General features: G+C 38.6%; 1 protein-coding gene across 1 annotated transcript in view; it reads left to right on the top strand.

The window, feature by feature from the left end:
• The window catches only part of kcnt2b (potassium sodium-activated channel subfamily T member 2b), a 59,768-nt gene that overhangs the window by 1,074 nt on the left and 43,549 nt on the right, over window positions 1-15,145 (top strand). The window lies entirely within an intron of this gene.

Here is a 15,145-nt window from a genome sequence, read left to right as displayed (position 1 = left end):
TTTAAACGGATGCTCTGGATAACTGGCAATTAACCTTTGCCTACAGTCCATTTTGCAGGGCAGCCGATTTGACGTGCTGTATGAAAGTCGTTGCTTTAATAAGCTCATTTCATTATGCTGTCAAATGGAAAAATTTACCCCCTTCCAAAAGCCCAGGGTGTCTTGTTGCTAGGTGGAAACAAGGACCAGAGGACTTGCTTGTGGAGTTGAGTGGGTGTTTTTAAAATCTGATAATTGGGTGAACTCACCAGTCCAAGTCTAAACATTTCCAGCATACCAAATAGGAGAACCGTTGTTATGTCCATGTGATGATACAGAGATTTGCTTTTTTTTAATTATTTCTTTCTTTTTCTCTTAGTACAGTTTATGGTTCCTGTTTTTGCAGCTTAATGAAGGAAAATAATATCATTCAGTGTATCTCCTCCCTGACCTGTGGGTCACTGGCTGCTCAGCAGAAGCCTGAACCCGTTTGCTCTCTCTGACTGTGGCTCCTCTGGCCTTTTGTAATTTGTCGGCTATTGCCCAAGGACTGATGTTCCGGTGAAGCGTGACCTCAGAGACCCGATTACAGAGGTTTTCTTGGCTTTTATTTTTTTCTAAGTCAGCGAGACAAGAAGGGATTCTCTCTGTCAGTGCAGTTACATCATCCTCTTGAAACAGAGAGAAAAGGAATACACACTGTTAAATTGGCCAAACCATCAACTTGGCTAGTATTGTGGTTCAAGACTCATGGTGTGAGTTAATGCTTCACTGGCTTCCCCAGATTTTCATATTTAAAATAATAATAATAATAATAATAATAATAATAATAATATTCAGGGCTAATTTCTCCTCACAGTAAATCTATAAGGTGAATAGCATAGACCAAATGGAGGTCAAAGTTCACATCTCAAAAAATACATTTTTTATTCCACCACCTAGTGTCAGGGTTGTGTAATATTACATAGTTGTTACTTTGGGATATGTCAGAAATATGTTTACATAACGGTAACTTATGCCAAAAAATGATTATCACGTTTAAAACTTGCATATTTGTTTTAAATACTAATGAAAGACTAACTGTACAGTATCAGTGTTTGCTGCCTTGCAGATTTTACTGTTTTGGTCACATTTAAATGTGTCAGATCATCAAGCAAATGCTAATATTGTACCAAAAAAAGTTATATAACTTCTTGTGGCCCTATGTGAAAATCGAGCAATCCTTAATTATGTATGAACTTTAATTAACCACATTCATCATTTTTCTTTAATTTCACTATCCACACCCAGGCTTGGTTACTACGTCACCTGAGAACCTCTCTGACAGCATGAAGTAGGCTCAGAAAGCAATACACTGTACTCCAGCCTGTCACAGACGTTTATCAGTCTGGAAATGTTTCACAAAGTTTTTTCTAAGGTTTTGAGACTCCAATACCAAATGGGGGAAAAATATGTATATAATGGAAGAGTGGGAAACTTTTCCACGAATGGTCAATCTACCAAAATTATCTTGTGAGCACATTCACGGCACATCCAGGAGGTCACAAAAGGACCCAATAGCAACATCTAAAGAACAGATGACCTCAATCTTCTCTGTTAGAGTCGGTACTAATTTTATTAAGAAAGAGAAACTGGGCAAAATTGTATCCATGGGAGAGACTGACGGTAAAAACCAGTTCTGACCAAAAAATTTAATAACACAAAGATCTACCTCACATTTGTAAACAAACATTCTGAAGATCTCTTAGACTTTTAACGGGGGGAAACTACAAAACTAACAGTGCTTCAGGTAAGACCATCACGCTGACCGTAACATGGCGGTGTTGGATGGATGCATGCCCCTTAAGCCTAAAAGCTAAGGGGATAAGGGACTGTCTGTGGCTCTAAAGCTGTGTAACTTCATGTTGTTGATTCCAGACATCAACAACACACTGGACAGTGCATTTTGCTTTACTGTAACAATGAGATAATTTGTGCTACCTGAAAACATGAGCAAAAATAAGTGCAATCTTTTGGGAATTTTGACTCTTTTCCACTTATATAAACAAGGATTCACTCTACTGTCTTGAAAGCTGTGCTTGTAAGTAATGGAGGTTCATCCAAATACCTTAACAGAATATTCATTTTTGTTTTCAGTTTCATAAAACTGAAAAGAAAAATAAAATATGAAATATTTTCTCAGTTTTCGCTATAAACAGATCTTGACTTTAGGGAGATATGTTAAAAATGTCAAATTTACATCCAGCGAGAGAATTTCAGCCTGAAGACAAACCAGCCGATCCAGGAAATATAAAAAAAAACAAAAACACATAATACTAGCTCCAGCATGTAAATGCATATGCCGGGAACAGGAACTGATGGTGCAGATGTGACCTTCATTAGAGCAAAACTGAAGTTTGCCAGAAGACAAAGGCCCTAGTTGTTGCTGTAAACAAGTGCGGTCCAGAACTGAAGACATATTTTCAGCAGAAGATTGTTGTACCAGCTGGGGTTGTTTTCTGCCTCAGGGACCCGGCAGCTTACCGTCTCCGATTTCAGCTGTGAATTCTGCATCGTTGCAGCGATTTCTTTTACAAAATGAGAAGCCATCTGTCTGAAAAACGGAGCTAAACTTGATCACAGTCGGTACACTAACAAGTTTGCTAGACATACCGTGGAGGCAATTTTAAAGCCTCTGGAAACCCACTTTAGTGAGCTTTAGCAGAACATGTTGCACATGCAAATATATCCCTGACACCTCTCGCACCGGAGGACAAATTTCATAAGTTGACGGCTGATGTTTGAAGAAAGAAAATGATAATGATGCAAAAACAAAACCAGCCAACGTAATGTAACTTTTTTTTCTCCACAGTAAACTGTCTACTGTGTTATTTTTGCTCCAAAAGTGATTTAAAATCCCACAGCAGTATATAAATGAGAATGTTTTATGCTCAGATGTTGAAATAGTCATTTCCACTTGATGCTTTTAATTTTCTGCGTCCATTTTGCATTTTAATTTAAAGCAACCGTACCGTTATCTGAAAATGTACCTCTTTGAATTTCTGCACACCTGTCACTCTTTCTGGCTCCTTTTGGCTTGTGCCATCAGCACTCACTGATGCTGCTTTAATCCGCAAATATTCGCACAGTTGTGGCAGTGGAGAGAGTGGTCAGGCAGAGGCACAGTGTGTTGATGTCAGCGCCTGGGGAGTAATCGCGGCTATGAAATGGACTGATTAGAGGGAAATTGAGAGCTATGATTGATAGTGACAGAATCTTAATTACAGCTGAATCACACAGAGTTTATCCGCCCTGGTCCATAAATCTAATATTTTTCATTTCCTTCATTTGCTGCCGGTGTTCAGATTGCTTTTATCCAGTAGGACCACATCCAACCTCAAACATTTGAATCTCAGTATGTTTACACAAAACTTATCTCCCTGACACACATGGCTGCACTGCTTTAAAAAAAAAATCTTACATCACTGAACACAGTAATATCTCTTCTGTCACCCTCAGTGGGCCCAGTCTATTCCTCTCTCCTTTCTGTTTGCATCCCTCTGGGTGTGTGTGTATGTGTGTGTGTCTCATGTGTCACCCTTATTTAATGTTCAACCCCCCCTCTGTCCCTCTTTTCTGTATCTTGCGTCTGATTGAAGTGGCTCCAAATCTTCTCTCTCTCTCTCTCTCTCTCTCTCTCTCTCTCTCTCTCTCTCTCTCTCTCTCTCTCTCTCTCTCTCTCTCTCTATATATATATATATTCGAAACTGTTCCTTAAGCCCATGTAATTTAGTTTTTAGTTGTTGAACAAGATTGCAGTTGAGACTTTTGGAGAATAAATCTGATTTAATGATTAATTTCACACATGGGGATCTCCTATTCTTTTTTCTGAAAAACGTCTCCATGTGTTGCATAAACCAGTTTTTTTATTCACCTCTGCTGTTTCTTTAATTTAATTACATTTTGACAGAGAAAATAATACATTTAATGAATTTCATGTTTTATACTTTTGACAAATGACACAAAAACACAGATACACCTGTCTCTCAGCAAATTAGATGCAAGTTACTTAAATTTACTTAGGGACTCACTTAAATTCAAAAAGTGAATTTGAAACTGAAATATATCAAAAGTACAGGGCTCCCAGAATGTTAGATTAATTTGACTGTTCTTCATTCTCAGAAGTGCGTGCGTGCGTGCGTGCGTGCGTGCGTGCGTGCGTGCGTGCGTGCGTGCGTGCGTGTGTGTGTGTGCACACATAGTTCGACTTTTTGCCCCGGGACAGACTGGCTACTTGTTCAGGGTGAATCCCACTTCTAACCCGATTACAGCTGAAGACAGGCACCAGCCCTATAGACAACAAATGGACATAACTAATTTGTCTGTAGTAAATTTTGGTCTTTCATTTGTCTTATGTAAAAATTTCCAGAGATAAACCCTGGAATCTCAGTTTCGTTATTTGAATTGAATTCATTCAATAACTGTTTAAAAATACCAATAAGTAAGTAGCTATTGAGCTGCACCTGTAACATGTGCCTCTGAAGACTGAAACATAAGTTAAGTTTGGTTTCTGCAGAGTTCCTACCGTTTTGTGTTTCTGCACTGTAAGTGAGAAAAGCATGCAAATACTTGTCCTTTTGTTGGAGAAGTTTCTAGGAAAATTAAACTGGGAACATTCTGGTGCCTGTTCTGATCAAACCAGCATTTATATTTTCTGCCAGTGAGTCAGAGGCTTCTGTTTGGAGGAAATGCCAGATGACTAAACAGTCAAGTACAAATCTTCCTCAGACTGTTGAGGACTTTGCCAGTCAAACACACTCCCCATATTTACTTAAACCATGTTGGATTGTCCGGAAATGACAATATTTTTCTTGCCTGGTTCTGAGTTTAATATTTGCCAACCTGACACCAGAAGTTGTACTATTTCTACCAAAATCCTGTTGTGTCTACACTTGAAAGTGGGGAATATCAAAGGTCTGTTTGCGCTTTAGTGCAAAAATGTTACTCCTATCTGAGTTTAACTCATATGTCTGTTTTGTTGAAAGTTGGCTAAAATCTCCTCAGCTGCAATCAAACCACTGTTGTACAAATCACAGGCTTTTCATCTTAAAACTAATTCTTACTTATCTCCGCTTCACTCAGTCTCCTTCTCAATTGGCGCTGCTCCAATAATTTCTTGTCTTCCCTCTTAATTTTTTTTATCAAACCCTAATTTAGTGAGACCAGTGTAGAACATGATTTCTCAATAATGCCAATATGCATGTCTGTTAGTGCAACAGTGTGTGAGCGAGTCTTTCACAAAAGATTTGTATTCTGCTCATGTAGGACTGTGAGCTATCTCTGTCCAGAAATGTGGGGATAAAAATTGTATTGTGTGTCATTTTTTTTCGTGTGATCAGCCTTGCCTTTGGCACATAAATCTAATTATTACATAAGATACTTATAAGCTTTAATTTGAATGGAAGAGAAAAGGTAAATAAAGGAGAGACACATTAGAAAATTCCTAATAAAGTCTTTCATGTATTAACTCAGAAAAGATTAATGCGTCTTGTATAGCAAATAGGCCTCATTTGCATAGAAAATCAAATTAAGGCGCCAACATGGTTTATTAGAAGATTTGGGGCTTCAATTGTCTGCGAAGACCAAAACCTTTTTTTTTTTAAATATTCTAATTAATAGCTTTTAATCAGCCCCCAAAGGTCGCCAGTTCATCGCTAGGCAACATGGAGACACACAGGACATTCAACCATGTGTGTACGCTCTCCTACCTGACCGTAATTTAGAGAGACTAATCAGAAGAAAGTACTGAAGGCAAATACTGTGTCTGTTCTGAAAATATAACATTTTGTATACTCTTTAGGGTTTTTTTTTTGTACTGATTATCAGATTGAAATCATGACTCTAAACATAGATTTTACTTCCAATCAGAATAAACATATTGATCAAATTAGATACGCACTGTGTTTGGCTTAAATTGGTTGCACCCTGTCTCTTTTAATTACATGATAACAACAGCCCAAGGTAGTATTGACAACAGACAGTAAACAGGTTGTCTCTCATGGTCTTCAAGGCTCCAAGACTTTATTTTTAGGCTATCTTTGACTGCAAATATGCCTTAATGAGGTAGCTATCAAATTCCCATGACGAGCCTTGAGGTTTTTGAATTTGCAATGTTAACACTTAGATGTTTTCATGCTGCGCACGGAAACATTGCCGTGGGGCAAGCCAGCAAATATTTGACTGTTTTTGGGGTCTTGCAGTGTGAAATTTGATGTAACTGTAAGACCCAAATCCTCCAAAGTGTAGCAAACCGTTGGGTGCAATAGCCTCAAACACCAAAAGAATTACATTTCAAGTCCAAAGCAGCTCAATGACACAAAGGACAGAAAAACAGAAAGTTCTTCTCTCGTGTTTCAGTCATTTTGCATCTGTCATTATTCTCAAAGAGATTTTTTGAAGCCTAGTGTGAAAAAAGGCCCATATCTCCCATTGATCTAATCAAATCTGCAATGCCTGTGCACAAGTGGAGCTAATGTAGTCTCCGGAGATAGAAAGATAGGATTTCATTGAAGCACTTTTAATAGAGTTGAGCACCAAGTCAAACCATATATTATTTCATGATTAGAATAACTAATGCAGGGCTATTTGCCGTCTTTTTGTTCTGTCACTCAATGAGTTTAAAATTGAACCGAAGCTGCATTTCACAGCATCAGCTTTCATGCCTGTGGAAAACTAGGAAAATGTATCAAAAAGACAGAAGCCAGAGAGCAGCGGATGCATTTTGGAGTGAACACTAAAGTTTTTGTCTTTTAGAAGGTAGTTCACCAGATGTACGGTTGTATTTATCTCTAATATGCCGTAGGATTAAATGCTAATTTTCTTGTAAGCAATTATGGCCTATGGACTACACTCACTATTAAGTCGGGTGGAAATCTACATGCATTAGTGCAGTTTGTCACTCATAATTATATATTTCTTTCTTGCTTCTGCACTGGTAAATGAACAGAATAACAGACTCTTTAAATGCCTCTGTCATAATTATGCTCTTATGAAAGTGCTTGCTGCACTGGAGTGTTAAAATCAATTCGGTGGCAACAGCGAGGAGTATTAAAAAAATGCTCTTCATTTCGTTTGACTCCTCCGTTAACATGAATCCCTGGATTGTAAGTCATAAAATGCAGAAATGTGCCTGGAAAATGGATTTTTCTTGTGCAGGGACGTGTCCACACAGCCTCGTCCTTTTCCACCTGCCGTCTTTGCTCTTTTATGTGGGTGATGGTTGTTGTATCTGGGTCAGGGACAAGCTGTTCTCCTGCCCTTTGCTTGGTCGAAGCACAGTGCACCTTGTCTCTCTGCTAGATGTTAGAGCCAGGTCATGTCATTCATTTGCCTCATTTAGTGTAACTGAACTCATCTGCCCTTGTTTATGATCTGTTTTGTTGTGATCGAGAAGCATTTCTTTCAGGAACTTCTTTTTTTTCTTTCTTTTTATCTATTTTATCGCTTACATTTTTACACATCGTACACCCTTCTGAGGAAACTTTGTGGTTAATTATGCCAATAGCGATGTCTGTTTTTACCTGAACCCGTATGTGATTGGGTCGTCCAACCAACATAGTGACAAATCTGCTTTCCATGATTACAAAGAGAGCTTCAATAAACTCATCTAAACACACAGGAAAACTCACCTTTACCTCATAGGCTAAATGAACTGCACATAAAACTGAAGACAGAAATCTCTACTAATGAGAAACTGATGTCAATTGTGATCAGTTCCCAGCAAAGCATTTCATAAAAGGAACCCCTTCCCTTTGTAGAGGCTTCAGTCTAAGAGCCGTCATTGCCTCCAAAATGATTTGTGACTCAGAAATACTGGAAATGAATATTTTATATAGGGCTATGTAAATTCATCCAATTACTTTTGAACCTTTAGGAAAGATAGAGCTAATTAAGCAAGACTTTTTATTTTTTAGCTTTTCCTTCCTTTGGGGTGCAAGTAGCACAAATTTAAAGCAGATGATCTGCACTTCAGGACATAAGATCATTAAACTATGTCAGATATAAAACACTTCTACTACATCCTTTTGTTTATTTAAACTGAAACTAGAATCCTTATTGGCCGTAATGTTGATTTGTTTTAAAATTTTAGCCTGTAAAATGTTATTTAAGCCAAGCATATTGGTTCTTAAAAGTGAAGTTTCACATCTCATTCATAAATTCAGATGTGGCCAGTGAACATTTCAACTTAGCTACAATTAGTCTAAGTAGATAAAGGATTTAACATAAATTTGGTATTGTAGTTCCATAGTTCTATGATAAGAAAAAGAATAGCAATTGAATTATTTATTGTTTTAGTTGTGTATAAACTTTCAAAATTGTGCCATTACTTAACATGAATCAAAATATTCCGATTCCTCTAGAAAATTGATGTGTACGTCATTCAATTTCCAAGGTTTTGGGAATCAGTTTTCAGTTTTTACAAGTGTAGAACATTTTTTGTTAGGTATGCAAAGATGTAAAAATTGAATTTATCTAAATACATTTAGGTCAATTTAACTTCTGCGTCTGCTAGGGGAAATAATTGAACTGTACAAATAAAAAGTCTGCAAATTGTTTCATCCCTTTTCTTGGGTAAATTCTACCCGGTAGTTTTATCAGTGTGCTGGGAATGAGAGGCATGTTGATGAAGTCATCCAGATTAACAATGGCTGCCTCTTATATGAGGGGAACATGATGTGCTAATGAGAAACGACATACTGGAGGGAAAATATTCATAGAGGAGAGTAGCTTCTGATTTAAACTCAATTATTGGAAAGTGTATCCAACAAAAAAGAGAGAGAGAACAGAAGGATATACAATACAGGAATACTTCAAAATCTAACATTTCATCTAAGAAAGAAATGGCTTGAAATTTGTGTTCCCATTGTGTGCTGATACGATCTTGTTACCGCTGCACGCTCACCATGTACTACCACGAACCTGTGGAAAGAGAGAGCGAGGAAAGGTCAAGGGCGTACATCATTATTCCTATCATCTGAGAATGCATTCCAGGCATCGCCGATTTTTAACACGAGAGCTGATGACCTGCAATAAAAAGCCGGAGCCACAGATGCTCCCGGCATCCAGGCTATTCCACAGACACTTATGTCTTATGTTTCGAAAGACAACAAAGTTCAGAAAGGTTTTAGGTGTAATCCCTTCTATGGTGTCGGTGAGCTGCATGGAAACGACTGGAAAAACGACTACACGCTTTAGCCCACAGCGTTCTGCACTGAAAGATGGATTTCACAGGGGCGACAAAACAGAAACGACATGCTTCATGTTAGGAAACAAACACTGGTGATATTCACAGATCTGAGCTTCCTCATGTGCCATGCCAAGCTGAGGAGTGGAAATAAGTTTATATTTAAGATTTTTTTTTTATGTCTCCCACACCCAATCTGTTATGGGGACTTTTTTTTTTTCACAGCCTGGTAGCTTTCACCAGAACCAGGCAGATATCAGTTTGACTCCACTTGTGAATTCAGCCATTAAGCTGAATAAATCCTAATAAGAAAGAAGGCTTCTTTATTCCTTTTTTTATTCGCTCAATCACTGCTTCGAATTTAAACGTGGAGCCGGCACAGTGCCACTGTGTCCATGCACACATTTAGGCATCTGTAGTTTCTTTTACTGTGTCATTAGTTGGCCGACTGCTGTGTCATTACAGAGTGAAGGCATGGGTGGAAAAAGCAAGAAAACAAGGCTCGGCAATCTCTCTCTAAGATCCGCCTCTGCATGTCTCCTTCGGTCAGTCTGTCCGTCTAACTGTGTCTGCTTATTTTGGCCCACACTTGTGCATGCTAAAACAGATTTACTCCACATTACAAAATGATGCGCAGTCACCCTCTTCAAAGCGTGCTTTCTTTGTTAAAACTGAGCTAAAGATTCAGATCTTTTTTTTATTATTAGATTTCAATTATGTTTTTGTTCAACTGATATTTTCAAAGAAATCAAAGGATTTTCTTTTATTTGATACATTGAAATGTAATTCCTTAATCCACAGATTTATATAATTTTTTGGAAAACTAACATTTTCTTAAGGAATCTAGTAAATATGAGCTTTTCTGTACATTCGGGGGTGTGTATGTAGTGGTCATTTCTATTTATTCTTTCCTTAATTAAAGACCCCAACCCAACAACATAGAAGATTACTGTGCTTCAAAGAGCCTGGCAAGAGTTTTAAGACACTACAAACTTTTTCACACATTAATCAGAGAAGCAGCAGAGAGGCCCACGGCGACTCTGGAGGAGTCCCAGGGTTCCTCGGCTCGGGGGGAAGAAACTCTCAACAGGACAACTAGTGGTGCGCTCCACAAATCTGAGCCTTACAATTAAGCAAATACCCAGTAAAACATGGTGGTGGCAGCATCATGCTGTGTGAATTTATCGATTCTTATAGCAGAGACAGGGAAGATTAAGTTCATCTTTCATCAGGAAAGCGACCCTAAACATACAACCACATTTATAAGGAATGACTGTGGATTAGAATGACCCAGTCAAAGTCCAGACCTAAATCCAATGAAGAAACTGAGGCAAGATTTGAAAATCCAATATGACGGGGCTTATATGCAAAGCTGGTAAAATAAAACCCAAAAAGGTTTGCAGCTGTTATTTCATTAAAAGGTCATAAACCACTTTCATTTGGATAATTATGTATCTTTTTATTGGTCTAGCACATAAAATCCCAATAAGTGCTTTGAAATTTGTTGTTATAATGTCATAAAAGCAAAACATGAAAAGAATACTTCTGCACAATACTGTTGTCTTTGCTTTCAGCCATTAACTCCGCTTTAAAAACATTCATTTCGCCACTGTAGCTTTAAGACATAAAGTTTGAACATGCTTCGAGCAAGAAATTTGAGTTTCAAAGGAAATTGTGTTTATTTGAATGTAAGGACATAAGTCACCTAAAATGTCCTGGGGAAATAATGAAATCGGTGGGAGAAAAAAAATAAAAAACTGGAGATGTTGGATATGATAGAAAACACTGTCAGCGTGAGATGAACAAGTGCTGTTTCTGATGGATGCTGCTGTAAAAGAACACATTACCTTGGAAGAAAGAAATCATAAAAACATATGCAGTATTTTTTTATGAGAATAATAAACAAGAATCTGACACAGCAAAGCTTTTCAGAAGAAATGGAGGACGGTAACAGACGTGCAGCTGTGGGAGGCTACAGCATTATATTGGAAGTACTTACAGTACATACACTGTCGATTGCTTGAGTGGTTGAGTTTGCATCTTAAAAGAGTGTCAAGGAATTTAAAAACGAACACAAAGAAAGTGAGATTGGATTTTTTTTTTTTAAAGATTTGCAAAGTGTAATCTTGTCAAAATGCGTTGCCGTCCACTTACTTATGCTTTTTGTCAGCTGTCTTGTTCTTATGGAAGGTGAAAGCTCAAGTAAAACCTCCTTTTAGTGCTAAATGGATGGAGCTATGCAGATTTGTGTTCTGTTTATTCTATTTTTTCAGTCCCCATCATGTGTGCAAAGGCATCGCTGTCACCAATCTGCTCGGAGAGAAGGTGGGGGAGGAGGTGCGGGGGGGAAGGGCGGGCGTCGACAAGTTGCAGCGGGGCCATCAACTCCGATGGCTGAACACAATCCACGGGAACATGTTTGCACACATCCGCTCCTGTGAGACTGAGGGAAGCGAACAAAAACGGCGTTCCCATAGAAACAAAAGAAAGTTATCCCCTCTCCCAAATCTTCCCGGAGAGGTGTGCTGCTTTGGTGTGTGTCAGACCATGTGGACCGGTGATAAAGCGAACTCTCCCGGAACACAGAGAGGACCCCCTGCCGACGCCGCCACCTCTTCCCGCATTCAGGAGAACAGACGCCGGTTGTTCTGCTCCTCTTTTATCCTCCCATGTTGTATAAGGAGACCACCAGCGTGCGGGGCCAGACTTATTTCACGTCCAGCCTGAGTCATCCACTGCTCTGTTCACTGAATCAAAGCAGAGCCGCGCAGAATTTCCCCCCTGAGGTGGTCAGACAGGAAATGCAGTCACCTTACAGCATGTCTGATAATGTGACTCCAACACATGGAGCCGTTTCTTTACCATTTCCGCCACATGAAAATCCGCGGCAGCTGGACATATAATTGGTCCAATATTTACTAATACCCAGGTAGCAGGTGTGCGGTTTTATTTTTTGCGTTTATACATGCTGAGTGTGTGTGTGTGTGTGTGTGTGTGTGTGTGTGTGTGTGTGTGTGTGTGTGTGTGTGTGCGTTGGTAAATGTGGTTTAGCAGGACATTTCGTCAGAATACACACAACACTAGCAGGACATTTTGAATTAACGGGACAGGAGCGGTGTCCTGCTAATTTTGACAAAAATCTAAAAGCGTAGAAAGGTTTCTATTGGTCTAATAACCCCAAAAATGCAAAAAAAACGAGATGTCCGGTTAATACACATAAACCTGATTTTGTGTATAATCTGTGTATCACCACAGCGCCCCCTATGGCAGGTTTGTGTAATAGCAGGACCTCATGAATATTCACACAACCTCTCATTCTGATTGGTTGTCTGCCGGAAGGTCCTGCTAATTACTACAGTGTCTTTCTAATTCACGTGTCGCTGTTTACACACATGAATTGTGTGTAAATTGCCAACTCTTACACTGGGGATGAGATGGCAATATGATTACTCTGTGCTATAAGACTGAATATTTTATAAAGGTTAGTTGGATGCCTAAACCCAACCTTGGAATGTATGTGGCACCTAAAAATATACAGAAATTAATATATATTTTGATCAAATTTTGTTTAATTAAAATATTATGAATAATAAATGTGTGGAATAAGTGCATGGATTAAAATAAATATAAACCATAATAAAGCAATTTTTTCACCAAACTATTCCACTGCTAACAGTTTGTTGATTCTGGTCTGCTCTGCATCCCCAGAACCAAGCATTTTGAAGCAGAATTTAGCTTCAATGTACCACAAATCTTGAATAAACTTCCAGAAAACTGCAACACAGTTGAATTCCTTTAAATCAAGGCTAAAACCACACCAATTTACAGTTGTTTCTGAATCTTAATCATTGGTAGATGTATCAATATATTTTATGTATATGATTTTAATTTTGATTTTACTTTGAATTTAATTTCTTTGTTTTTCTTTTTATGGTAAATGTATGTTATTTTTATGACTTTTTAGTTCTTTGATGTAAAGCACTTTGGCCTTGTGGCTGAAATATGCTATACAAATAAAATTGACTTGTCAGCAGTTTTCAGATCTTGCCAAAGAATCTCTGCTGAGTTTATGTCTAGACTTTGACTTTGCCATTCTAACACATAAATATGTTTTTATTTAAACCATTCCATTGTAGATCTGGCTTTATGTTTAGGGTAGTTGTCCTTCTGGAAGGTGAACCTCTGCCCCACCCTCAAGTCTTTTGCAGACTCCAGGTTCAGGTGTGTTCAGGTTTTCTTCCAAGATTACCCTGTATTTGGCTTAGTCCATCTTACAATCAACTCTAACAATTTTCCCTGTCCCTGAAGAAAAGAAGCACCCTCAGAGCAAGATGCTGCCACCACCATGTTTGTCAGTGGGGAAGGTGTGTTCAGATTGATGTGCAGTGTTTGTTCTCCACCACAAATAGTGCTTTGCATTTTTGCCAAAAAGTTCATTTTGGTCTTGTCTTATCATTTTTGCTGTATCCCAATATGGCTTTTGGCAAACTGCAACTTCTCATAGTTATAGGGACTTCTTATAGTTTTCTTTATACCATGGCTTTTCTATTGCCACTCTTCCATAAAACCACATTTTTGCAGTGCATGACTAATAGTTATACTGTGGACAGATTCCCCCACCTGAGGTGTGGATATCTCTGCATTTCATCCAGATCCACCATGAGCCTCTTGGCTGTATCTCTGATCAGTGCTCTTCTTGCTCAGCCTGTAAGTTTAGGTGGATGACCTTTTCTTGGTAGGTTCACAGCTGTGTGATTTGCTCTTTCCATTTCCAGATGATTAATGGAACAGTAGTCTGTGAGATGGCCTAAGCCTGCTTTAAGCTTCTCCACAACTTTATCCATGTCCTGTCTGGTGTGTTCCCTGGACATCATGCTGTTTGTTCCCCAATATTCTCTTAGCCAACTTCTGTGGCAGTCATAGAGGAGTTGAATTTTTTACCATTAGCAGTCAACTTCTGAAGACAATTGGTTGCATTCAGGGGACGGGGGCTGAATACTGGACTTTTAGCTTTTATTTTCCATAAAATTCTGTGAAAATATATTTGCAGTTGTGATAAAATATGGAAAAGTTCAAGGGCTATGGATACTTTTGCAAGCCACTGTACTTACAAATAGTAAGGCAAGTCCAATGACAGAAACAAGGTCCAGACAATCAACAGGTATGCACTGACAGCTCCATTTGACAAAGTCTTAGACTGAACCACAGCACAGAGGCAGTATTCATGATGGCACATAAGCAGGTCCCTAGAACCAGAGCAATAACGACCCAGATTTGTAATACCAAGCAAGATATTCAGTGAATGCTATGCAATGAATCCCCTGAGACAATCTAGTAGCTAACACCAGGATGCAAGATGGTAGCATGATAAGAATACATGGAACGCCACAACCAAGTACCCAGAATAGTGTGAAGAAACATCTGAAGGGAATATAACCTTGAACACACCTCTTTAAAATGGGAAATACCACACAAGGTGGTAGAAAACGAACAAGCTAAGATCCTGTGGGCCTTCCATATACAGGAAGACAAAACAGGAAAAGCAAACCAACTGAACATGGTGATCATTGAGCAGCAGAGCAAAGCAGTTGTTATGATGTAGCTATCCTGAATGAACAGAAGGTACAGAAAAAAACTAGAGAAATACCAAAGACTAAAAGAACCATCATCCTCCTAGAACCTGAGAAAAAATTTGTCCACATAAGTGGATGACTTATTTTGGACTGTCTAGTCCACAATACTAAATTTTGCTCTAGATGGGGTCTGGTGTCCACACGTTAGGCCATTATTTTATGACTTAGTGGTGGTGGAAGATTATAACACATTACAGGTTAGACTCAAGATGTTCAGTGTTTCTTTTGTTGTGTAAGTTTACAAAAGTTAGCAACTGTATAGCTTTACCAAGGTGCTAAACATGGTGATTTAAAATGAATAAGTATTTTT

This window comes from Poecilia reticulata, chromosome 8 (genome assembly GCF_904066995.2).
Source record: "Poecilia reticulata chromosome 8, P_reticulata-male-v2, whole genome shotgun sequence".
Classification (NCBI taxonomy): domain Eukaryota; kingdom Metazoa; phylum Chordata; class Actinopteri; order Cyprinodontiformes; family Poeciliidae; genus Poecilia; species Poecilia reticulata.
Note: the sequence above shows the minus strand (reverse complement) of the source record. Positions and strands in the feature narration are given on the sequence as shown.